General features: G+C 42.3%; 1 protein-coding gene across 8 annotated transcripts in view; it reads right to left on the bottom strand.

Annotated features, from left to right (window-relative positions):
- Positions 1-12,702, bottom strand: part of NCKAP5 (NCK associated protein 5) — a 1,211,030-nt gene that overhangs the window by 405,236 nt on the left and 793,092 nt on the right. The gene's annotated exons all lie outside the window — the stretch shown is intronic.

Raw genomic sequence — 12,702 nt, 5'->3', positions numbered from 1 at the left:
AGCTACAAAGGACCCATGTTCATTCTTGAGCTCCAGGGATGGTGATCATTGTGGGTCTGTTCAATGATGATAGCACATTTTCTTATCCTGGCAATCAAAAGTCATAGCAAACTACATTCTTCTAATTTTTTTTAAAGAACACATTTGTAGGGAATCATCATGGACTTACTTTGCAGAAACTTCTCTGACTTGAGAAAGAGAAGAGGGATTCCAGCAAAAAATAATAGTGAAAAAGTTTTAAAAAATTCAGAAAACTCCCTTTGCACCTAAAGGGTGGTTTATTGCTATGCTGAGAAAAGAACTATGAAGACTTCTTGGGAGAAAAAGATGTAGCTTTTTTAAAAGGCATTTTTTGGGGGGCTTCCCAGGTGGCATAGTAGGAAAGAATCCTCCTGCCAATGCAGGAGAAGCAGGAGATGCAAAAGACAGGGGATCGATCCCTGGGTCAGGAAAGATCTTCTGGAGTATGAAATGGCAGCCCACTCCAGTATTCTTGCCTGAAAAATTCCATGGACAGAGGAGTCTGGCGGGCTACAGTCCATGGACAATCCATGGAAAAGCTTGACTCAACTGAACAACACATCACACACATAAACTTGATTCACTGGATTTCACTTTTATGACTTCAGGCACTTTAAATCAAAGGAAAGCTCATCTTAGAGGCTGAACTGACTTTGAGGAGGCCAGTGCTGCAGAAGGCTCCCAGGGAACCATCCATGGTGCTGAATTCAAATTCCTCTGCCACTCTCTTGCCTGTTAGATTCCCAACTTTCCACAGACAAAATCCTCATCACTGCAGTCCATTGTGCTTATTAGTGATACTGCCACTTTAACAAATATTTTTAGCTACATCCCAGTCAGTGATCTAGTAGCCATATCTGTTAGCATCATATCTGACTCAGTCCTGTCTCCTTGGCCCTGTCCTATTCCTTCTGATCTCACCCAGGCTACCTTCCAGGACAGTTCATTCCCCTGTATCCTAACTGGTAGCAGTGACTCATGATGGTGAGGAGGGGTAAGAGACATATTTCCCTGAAACTAAATGCATTTGGGAAGGCAAGACATTCAGGGACAGGACAGCATGACTCTTCTTTCCAATAATAATGGTGCCTCCCTATGTCTACTTCTCCCTTGAGCTACTTGTTGTAGTTCAATAGCTTAATCATGTCTGACTCTTTGTGATCCCAGCAGCAGGGACTGGACTTCAGCAGGCCAGGCTTCGCTGTCTTTCACTATCTCCCAGTTTCCTCAAACTCACATCTATTGAGTCGGTGATGCCATTCAACCATCTCATCCTCTGTTGCCTCTTTCTCCTCCTGCCCTCAATCTTTCCCAGTGTGTGTGTGTGTGTGTGTGTGTGTGTGTGTCAGTTGCTTAGTCATGTCCAACTCTTTGCAACCCCATAGACCACAGCCCACCAGGCCCCTCTGTCCATGGGATTCTCTAGGCAAGAACACTGGAGTGGGTTGCCATTTCCTTCTCCAAAAGGAACTATAGAAAGAAAGAAAGTGAAGTTGCTCAGTTGTGTCCGACTTTTTGTGACCCCATGGACTGTAGCCAACCAGGGTCCTCCATCCATGGACTTTTCCAGGCAAGAGTACTGGAGTGGGTTGTCATTTCCTTCTCCAATCTTTCCCAGTATCAGGATATTATAGCCAGGAAAATGACTTGGGACATCAAAACTATCACAAGATTTAAGATCTAACGGTTCTACTCAGACAAGTTCATACACATCACCTTGCAGGTAGCATCTATGAACTACATGGCAAACATGCTTGAATTTCTTTTCTTTTAATTTCTTTTTTAATTGGAGTATAATTGTTCCAATAAAATGTCGTATTAGTTTACTATGTAAGATGGTGTAAGTTTCTGCTGTACAACAAAGTGAATCCACTATATGCATACATATATCTCTTTTCTCTTGAACCTCTCTCCCACCCACCTCCATCGCCCCCCTCCAGGTCATCGCAGAGCACTGAGCTGAGCTCCCTGTGTTATTCAGCAGCTTCCCACTAGCTTCCTATTTTGCACATGGTAGTGCATTTGCGTCATTGCTGCTCTCTCAATTTTTCCCACCCTCTGCTTCCCTGCTTGCGTCCACAAGTCCATTCTCCACATCTGCGTCTCTATTCCTGTCCTGCATATAGGTTCAGTACCATTTTTTTTTTAAGATTCTTTTTCATTTGGTGCAACTCATAATTTAAAGGATGGTAGATTTTAAGTCACTAAACACAACAACTTACTATCACTTATACTCTAGACCCTGTTCTAAGCACTTTGCATGTTTTAAACCATATAATGTTCAAGATAATCTCTATGAGTAACTATTACTACTGTCTCTCATCCCCTGTAATTAGATGAAGGAAATGAGACAGACAAGTGATGAACTCAAGGTCACATCGGCCAGTTAGTGGTAAAATGGGATATGCATTCAGGGAATCTGGCTCTAATATTCAGTATCCAAATTGCTTCACATATCTGCCTCTGTCATATAAGGAACTTGTACTGGTGACGCCTGTGTTGAAAGGGACATTGGACTAAAAATCTTTAATTCCTTGCAGTTTGAAATTTTTGTGTTTCTAAGAAATCTACGAGTTTTAGAGATGGTTTGTTTGTTCTTTTTTTACATAAACAATGATCTTCAAAAATGCACATTATATGCTAAAGTACATTTATACATATAATAATTAAAAATTATTCCATTATTTAATTTTTACTCAAGGTCTTATTCAATTTTTGCCATTCTATATGCTTTTACAAAATATTATATGCATAGCATTACACTGAATCTCTACTGGTGCATTAAATTTTATGATCTCAGAATAAAATTCCTAAAGAGAATCATTTAATGTACCTCAAAATATATTTTCTCATGACCCAGGCAATTTAATAATATAAATTACTATTATTCCCAACATTTTTATTCTCAGAGGAATAAAAACAAAATATTACAAACAAATGAATTTTTCAGATAATTATTAATTACTTATTCAATTAAAAAAATCTTTTGGTAATTGTTTTCCTAAAATGGATCACATACTTTTAAGTTTTATGGGCATGATCTGAACATAATTTAACTTTTCCAGGACCGTTTAGAATAGTCACTGTAGCTATCAATTGTTGAGCATATATAATTTTCCTGTTCCTTTCTCAATTTGTCATTTGTCTGACACTGTTATTATGATACTTGCCTCTAACAATTACCTATATCCATATCATATTTTCCCCACTGATTGCTATGAACTTAAGAAACTATATAACCAAATTGATTAACAGTGTGCCTAAAACAGAAATAAACCAATTATGAGTGAGAAGCATAGCACTCTCCCAATGAATAAATAAATAGAGTGCAATTCAGTATATAGAGTCTGAGGCACTTGTTTTCACTACCACACACAAAATTTTTCTTTTCATTCCTTTTATACTCTCAGCTGTGTTCTAGGAAGTTGAACTCATCATGTAAGTAAACTTCATACACATTTTACAGCCATATCAACAGTTGTACTGAGAGGCAGGAAGGCCAGGGGACTCCAAACAGAGGAAATAGGCTGCAAGTGCGAGACATTTTTCTCTCTCTCTTAAGGGGTAGGAGGAAACAAACAAGTGTTAGATTTTATCCCCTTCTCTATATAAATTTAAAAGGTTTCTCTTAAAATTCTGTGCTGCCATGACAACACCTGGCTCCACCTGAACTTAACTTATCTCAAACTTGAGCTAACCAATGCGTTTTTCTTAAGGAAATGTTTGTCTTCAGTCTGTTCGGTTCAGTTGCTCAGTTGTGTTTGACTCCGCGACCCCATGGACTGCAGGATGCCAGGCCTCCCTGTCTATCACCAGCTCCTGGGAGTTTACTCAAACTCATGTCCATTGAGTCTGTGGTGCCATCCAATCATCTTATCCTCCGTCATCCCCTTCTTCTCCCGCCTTCAATCTTTCCCAGCATCAGCGTCTTTTCAAAGTGTTTGTCTTAAGCTATGTTAATGATCTACATATTTACCCTAGACTCTGTCTTTCTTCAAGTTGGTTCTGCCTAAGACTCAGAACCCACTGGACAAACCAGTATGTTTTACTCATGCAAACATTCTGTTAAATTATGTTAATGAGACTTGTATTTGCTTGGAAATCTGCCTTTCTTCAAGATTCATGTCAATCATTTTATGGCCCAGGATGACTCACCTGGTGCCAATGTTATCTCAAAATGCATGTTGTGGTGAGGGGCCTGGTGCCACTCTGAGTTTTGAGACATCTCCTTTCTATAATTAACAGCTTGCTAGTGGCTATATAACATCTGGCTAAAGACTAGCAGAGGGTCACTCTTTCTACCCCCTTCTGATGTCAATGTCAGAAGCTTTCTCTATCTCTTTTATACTTTAATAAAACTTGATTACACAAAATCTCTGAGCGATCAAGCCTCATCACTGGCCTCGGATGAATTCTCCTCAGGTGGCCAAGAATCCCAGCATCTTTCGTGGTTCAGCAACAACTTTCCTCTTGGGGGCTCATCCAGGATCCTTCAGGACAAGGTAAGGATGCTTGGAGCTCTAGTTCTTTGCTCTCCTAGCAAACACATTTTCTGCTCTACTTTACTAACTCTATGGTGTGTTTGTGTGAATGAATGACACACCCTGCGTGAAGCAAATGAGGAGCCCTGCTCTGAGGTTCTGGGGTGACCTCATAAGGCTTATGGCAGAAACCCTGTTGGGGGATTATGCCGACCTGGCAATGTCAAGAGGCAACCAATGTCTCCTTCAGGGAATGGCCAGAGTGTGTGGACTGAACTCTCCTTTCTCAGTCAAACTTTCCAATCTCTTTGACCATTTCATAACTTCTTGGGAATTACTAACTTAATCTGTTGGATCATAGACTTTGATGGGACTTGTGACCTATGCTGTTACTGTGTACTGTTACTTAGGTCTCAAACATGGATTGGTAGTCAGAAAGTGCCTAGCCTCCCTAGGAATTGAAAGTTCGGAAGCTAGGTGGAGCTCTAGCTTCAAGAGCATCTCTCAGATTAAAGGTTACTCAGATAGGAAGGACAGCAGGCTTCTTCCTTTGGTAAAACTAGCTCTTAGTGGACTAGGGGAGGCTCTCCAGTAACTTTTGTCCCAACTCCTCATATATTCTTTCTGGGGAATCTGTGGGAATGAACTGAAGAACTGGCCGTAATAACTTGAGGACAAAAATCACTTTTTCCTCACTGGCCAGCCCTTCAGCATCTCTTTTGCTATCACTTATACTGGTGTGGTGACGCTCGGAAGGAATATATCGGTTTTATGTTTATACCAGTCTCATTATGGTCAGGGATATACTCAGGGTCGTGCACAGACACTCAGATGATGATGTTTCCCCCAGCGGTCTTAGCTTGGGAGGCATTCCGGAAGGTTACTCTGATTGCACCCCGGGTGGCATCGGAGGCAAGCAAGGTTTTAATGGTGAGGTACTGGACACTAGTCTGGGATGCCATCAGGTCTACCCCTGGTGCATCTCCACCCCGCCTCGGTGGTAGAGCCAGGAGGGATGAGTATGGCACCTGCATTGCTAAGGGACAGACTAGTCTGACCAGGGAAGGAAAGCTTCGGTGTGAAGTCTGTCAACACCCCCATCTAGAGCAGGGAGAGACACCTCCAGTAGAAAGATGGTTCTGTGACTTTTTTCTCTCTTACAGATGGGAGCTAAGAATTCCAGCCTCACTCCTTTGAACTGTATCCTGAAAAACTGGGATAGATCTGATCCCTACAGCTTAAAGAAGACACACCTGATCTTCCTATGTGATACTGCATGGCCACGGTATCCACTGGAGGACAGCAAACGATGGCCAGTTAGAGTGTCTCTTAATTATAATACTGTTTTACAATTAGACCAGTTCTGTAGAAGACAAGGGAGATGGGTAGAAGTAGCATATGTGTTGCCCTTTTTCTCTCTGAGAGGCATGTCAGACTTATGTCCTAAGGGTATAGATTTGGGTATGAAACCTTCAGCTCCCTCCTGTCCTCCTACTTTTCCCCCGTACTCGGGGCTCCAAACTGAGCAAACTGAAAGTCAGAGAACCGTCTTAGGAAGGGTTGCCTTGGTCTCGGTAAAAACCCAAACTGAGGTTCAAACTGCCCAAGTAGAAGTCCAAACAACCCCTGTCTCAGTACAACCTCAGACTACTCTGGTTTCAATAGAAACTCAGACAATCGAAGTAAGAGAAGCTCAGACAGCAAAAACTAAGGGTGAAATACAGGATGAGATGGAGGACAGGAGACAAAAAGATAAAAATGTCTCACTCTTGCAGCCTATTTCCTCCATTTGGAGAACCCTGGCCTTCCTGCCTGTTACCCTCTCAGTAGCATTAACTATTAATGATGCTGAAGGGTATTTAATGCCATATACTGTACGGTACGTATATCAGGACATTTCATTTGCCACCTACTGTCCTGATTTGCAGACTATCATGTAAAGCTCACAGAGTAAAGTCACTTGCCCCAGACTATTTAAAATGTACTGGAGCAAGAATTCAAACCCAGAATAACAATAACCATTACCTGAACTGTGTGCGGAGATGGGAGAGATTCAGGGAAGAAAAAGTTACCACTGGATACAACATAACTATAGATCCAATCCATCTTTTCTAGGCTGTTGTAGTCAGCTAGGCTGAAACAAAAACTATAGACTGAAAGCCAGTTCCGGAAACTGGCAAGTCCCAGATCAAGACACCAAGAGATTTGGAATCTAGTGAGGACTGGCTTCCTCGTTCATAGATAGCCATCTTTTCATGGTGTCCTATGTAGCAGAAGGAGGCCTTTTTACAAGAACATAGTCCCATTTACGAGGGCTGTACCCTCAGGACCTAATCACCGCTGAAAAGCCCCACTGCCAAACACCATTACATTGGGGATTAGGCTTCAGCACTGAATTCTGGGATAACACAAACTCTCAATCTATAGAACAGGCTTTTCAAAAAATGGTTTGTATCTAAAGGTAGAAACAATACCCAATGTAGTATGATCTTACACTGATAAGACTGAATCAGTCAACATTTACTGAGTATCTACCATATGGATTTCAATAATAAATAGCATCTCAGGACCTTGAAATGAGTGGTACTTGTCCCATCTAATGGTACAGGCTAACAGGTGCCCCCAGGGTACACTGCTCAAAGGGAAGCAGAAGCAGACAGGAAAGTGGGGAAGTATATACACTGTCAGAAAAACACTCACCAGCTGTCCACTCCTATTTGTTTTCCTGCTTCAGATAAGCCATAATCGACTTTGGAAACCCATTAAACTAAAAGAAATGTTTGACAAGGATTTTTCTGGATACCTAAACCCGTTAGAAATGAAAATATCCCTCAGGTCCCAGTGAGACTGGCTGCCCAAATCATGAAGTGCCTGTTAGTTATGTACACAGCTGTCAATGCAAACAGGTACCAGCAGAAGCTGTTAGACAAATCCCCATCCTGCACAAAACAGCATGTTTCAGAGACATGTTTTCAAGTATCCACATGCAGACATGTGTTCTTTTGTACAGATTAGGTTTCAAGGAAGAACGTGTGAAGTTTGATCACTGAGACATGTTTTTGCATTAAACCACAGTGTCAAAGAATTGATTTTGAGAAGGGAATAATCTTGAGGTTACAGAGGGATGGCTAATGATAGAGCGTAAGGGTGTGGGTTATTCTCAGGGTGATGAGGGAGCATGTAGACACTGGATTTCCAGACCAGGGTCTCACACTCAGTGTCTGCGAGGGTCCAGCAGGCACAGCACGTCAAGGGACCAGCCAGGGAGCAGTCTGGCTCCACGGCCCCCTGATCATGCCTGCTGTGGGGTTGGGGGGGGGGCGGTCATTCTGTGTCAAAACGCATCCAATTCTGCAGGGAAGACATACAACTAAATTTTACAGATATTCATATTTTACTTATTTTAAAATAATTTTTACTTATTTGTACTTTTGACTACCTTGGGTCTTCCTTACTGCACATGGGAACTCTTCAGTTGCAGCAAGCAGGGGCTACTTTTCATGGTGGTGCTGGGTTTCTCACTGAGGTGGTTTTTCTTGTGGAGCACAGGCTCCAGAGCATGGGCACAGCAGTTGTGGCACACAGGCTTAACTGCTCCACGGCATGGGGTCTTCCCAGACCAGGGATAGAACTCATGTTACTCACATTGGGAGGTAGCTTCTCAACCACTGTACAACCAGGGAAGTTCCAGTATCTTTATATTTTAAAATGAGGATGGAGTCTATGGGCTGCTGAAGCCCTCAAGAATGCGTTCAGCTTCATCTCTGACCCAGAAGACAAGCAGGTGACTCAATATCAGTACAGAATATTCTGCTTAGTCATTTGGATGAAGCCAGGCTGACGTGGAAATCCTGATGAGATGTAAAAACCTAAGCTATTGAGCATTCGATACTGCTTACAATAAATTCATTAGTACAGTAGACACTCAGACACAGGGTGAGCCTTGAGGATAGAAAAGGAGTCAAGGATAGAAGCCACATGTGTTTTGTGCTAACCCTCACCCTAAAACACCAAACTCTGCTTTTACATTTGATGTGGCCATTTGGATGGCACAGGATAACAAGCACTTTCCAAATGCTTCTTCTCTCAATAAAACTACCACATTGAATGCCCCAGGGCTATGAGTGGCATGTCTCCACAGCCAGTGGCTGGGCCAAGTCCAGTTCAGTGGATGGCAGTTTTCAGAGCATGGCAGAAGGCGTCAGTGAATGTCTCGGCCAGTGGGAGAGTGGGCAAAACAGGTGATGTATTAGTTTCCAATGGTCATTTTGGACCACAAAGACACTAAGCAACATAAATTTAACTGCTCACAGTTCTGCAGGCCAGAAGCCCAAAATCAAGGTGTCAGCAGGGCCACAATCTCTCAGCTCTAACTAAAAATCTGTTCCTCACCTCCTCCAGCTTCCGAAAACTACTGGCATCCTTGTCTACGGCCACATGTCTCTCTGCTCTGTCTTCCCACTGACTTCTTGCCTATCTTCTCTTCTGAGCATCTCTCTGATAGGGATAACTGGGACTCCATTCAGGGCCCACCTAGATAACTCATAATAAGTGCTTTCTCTCAAGATGATCAACATATCACATCTTCCATATACAGTAATATTCACACTTTTGCCATATAAGATGTGAGATAACAGAAAATATGTATTTGTCTCTGCCTCCTATTCCTGGCACAAACCTTCTAAAACCTTTATAAATTCCTAAGCAACTAGAATACTAGGATCATCTCTTATTCTGTTATTTGCCTTTCACCTCATCTCTGCTGCAGGGCTCCTAAAACCTTTGTAAATTCTTAAGTGATAAGAGCTCTAGGAACATCTTTTGTTGTAATGAGGTGACTCTGGATGGCTCCTAGATGGGGCTGGTCACCAGAAAGACCAAGCCATGATGATAAACTTGGACCTTTCAGCCCCACATTGCATCCTCCAGAGAAGGGCTGGAAATAGAGTTAATAATTCATCACACCTATATGAGGAGGTCTCCATAAAAATCCCCAAAAGTATAGGTTTCAGACAGCTTCCATGTTAGCAAAACACATCCATACCAGGAAGGTGGGTGACGCACCCGAACTTCAGAGCACCAGAAGCTCCTGTGCTCAGGACCCTCCCAGACTTGGTCTTACATACCTCTTCATCTGGCTGTTCATCTATATCCTTTACCACATCCTTTAATAAACTGATAAATGCAAGTAAGTGTTTTCCTGAGGTCTGTGAGCTGGTGAAGTAAATCAATCAAAACTATAGTGAAAGCCGCTCAGTCATGTCTGACTCTTTGCTCTTTGAGACCCCATGGACCATAGCCCATCAGGCTCCTCTGTCCATGGAATTCTTTGGGTCAGAAAATTGGAGTGGGTAGCCTTTCCCTTCTCCAGGGGATCTTCCCAGCCCAGGGACTGAAGCCAGGTCTCCCACATATCAGGCAGATTCTTTACCATCTGAGTCACTAGGGAAGCCCAAGAATCCTCAAGTGGGTAGCCTATCCCTTATCCAGGGGATCTTTCCTGACCCAGGAATCAAACCGGGGTCTCCTGCATTGCAGGTGGATTCTTTTATCAGCTGAGATACCAGGGAAGCCCCAATCAAACCTAAGGAGAGGTTATGGGAATCTTAGATTTGCAGCCAAATGAGACAAAAGTTGTGGGTAACATGGGAACCTACTATTTGTGACCGGCTTCTGAAGTAGGAGAGAAGCAGTCTTATGGGACTCGGTTCTTAGCTCATGGACTCTGACACTCTCTCCAGAAAGATGGTGCTAGACTTGAGTTGGACTGTAAGACACCCAGCTGGTGTCACAGAGAATTGCTTAGTATGGAAAAACTCTCTCACACATTTGGTAACCAGAAGTGTGAGACATAAAGAGAAGAAATAGATGGTAGGGAAGAACTGGGTTTTTCTCTAGATAGGAGGGAAGAAACTAAGTTTTTCCTTTACATAAGGTGATATTCACAAGTTCCGGATATAGGGCATGGGAATGTATTTTGGGGTATCACAATTCAACTCACTATGAGCAGGGAGTTGGGGCAGGTAGCAGAGATTGCAAAAGATCTGAAAGAGAGGGTGGGATAAACTGAGTGAGTAGCAGTGAAACACATATATTACCATATGTAATATAGATAGTGGGAAGTTGGTGTTTAACACAAAGAGCTCGACCTAGTGCTCTGTAATAATAACCTAGAGGGATGGAGTGGGTTGGAGGGTCAGAGGAAGGTTCAAGAGGGAGGGCACATATGTATACTTATGGCTGACTCATGTTGTTGTATGGCAGAAACCAACATAAAATGTAAAGCAATTATCCTCCAATTAAAATTAAAAAAAAAACAAAACAGACAAAAAAGTTCTACCAGAAACCTAGAGTGCATCGCAGGATCAGTTCTGGGAAACCTCAAGAACCTTACAAGATTTCAATACATGAATTTAAGTAGACCAGGCCAGGATGTGGTCACTGAAATGAGGGAACCCAAGTAACAGCTACTGGAGGAGAGGATATGGGTAATTGATGAGACATGTTCAAAAGGGTCAGAGGAGTCCCTGGCCATGCATTTGTAGAAGAGCAGCAGGTTTCAGATCAGCTTACCTGCCAGGTGGCAAATGGACAAATGCAGGTGACACTGATAACTGCTGGAGAAGGCAATGGCAACCCACTCCAGTATTCTTGCCTGGAAAATTCTATGGACAGAGGAACCTGGTTAGGCTACAGTCCATGGGGTCGCAAAGAGTCAGACATGACTGAGCAACTTCACTCACTCAATATAAACCTCAGCAATTTCCCCATGCCAGGGAATACTTTGGATGCTGAAATTCTGTAGAGTAAATAAAGACAAGAGGTTCTAGCTTACTTTATCAGTTAACGTTTAAAATGCAGACGGACAACAGCCAATGAAAAGATGTTCAACATAGCTAATCATTGCTGCTGCTGCTGCTAAGTCACTTCAGTCGTGTCCGACTCTGTGCGACCCCATAGACAGCAGCCCACCAGGCTCCGCCATCTCTGGGATTCTCCAGGCAAGAACACTGGAGTGGGTTGCCATTTCCTTCTCCAATGCATGAAAGTAAAAAGTGAAAGTGAAGTTGCTCAGTCGTGTCTGACTCTTTGCGACCCCATGGACTGCAGCCCACCAGGCTCCTCCATCCATGGGATTTTCCAGGCAAGAGTACTGGAGTGAGGTGCCATCACCTTCTCCAAGTGAGTGACCCCATTAGGGAAGTGTAAATCAAAACCACAGTGTCTGGCATTCTTCACAGAACTCGAACAAACGATTTTAAAATTTGTATGGAAACACGAAAGACACCTATCAGAATGGCCACCATCAAAAACAACACAAATAACAAACTGGAGAAAAGGAAACTGTTGGTGGGAATGTAAATTGGTGGCAGCCACTATGGAAAACAGTATGGAGGATTCTCATAAAACTAAAAAAAGAACTACCATATGGCCCAGCAATTTCACTCCTTGGTATATATCCAAAAAACAAAAACACGAATTTGAAAAGATACATCCACCCAATGTCACTGCAGCACTATTCACAATAGGGAATATATGGAAATAACCTAAATGTCCATCAACAAATGAATAAAGAGGATGTGGTGTCTGTGTTTGTATACACCCATTGTATACATACACATGTGTGTGTGTGTATAGCACTTATATATGGAACTAAAAAATACAACAAATTAGTGAAACATAACCAAAAATAAGACTCACAGATATAGTGAACAAACGAGTGGTTACCAGTGGCAGTGGGAGGAACAACATAGGGGTTGGGGAGTGGGAGGTACAAAGTGTTTGGTGTAAAGCAAGCTACACAAATGTACTGCATACCATGGGGAATATAGCCGATATTCTGTAATAACTGTAAAGGGAGTGTAACTTTTAAAACTGGTACTAAAAATATAGATGGGGGAAAACAAGTATATAAAAATTTTTGATAGCAAAAAAGAAAAGTAAATGGATATTTAAGTCATTTGCAAACAATCTTCAGTACATCCACATGGCTCTATTTTTCATTTAGGATCAAGCCCCTGATCTTGAACCCCAGACAACAGTCTCACTGCTCCAAGATGATTCACAACTAAATTCTAATACAATTCCGCACACACAATTGCATGGCAAGGTTTAGCCCTGACTAAGGAGTTCAGATGCTAAGAGATCAGGAACACACCATTCCATTATGGGTATGTAACACACAACACTTTTATATTTG

The sequence above is a fragment of the Bos indicus genome, chromosome 2 (assembly GCF_029378745.1).
Source record: "Bos indicus isolate NIAB-ARS_2022 breed Sahiwal x Tharparkar chromosome 2, NIAB-ARS_B.indTharparkar_mat_pri_1.0, whole genome shotgun sequence".
NCBI lineage: Eukaryota > Metazoa > Chordata > Mammalia > Artiodactyla > Bovidae > Bos > Bos indicus.
The sequence above is the reverse complement of the archived record's forward strand: the minus strand, read 5'-3'. Positions and strand labels throughout refer to the sequence as shown.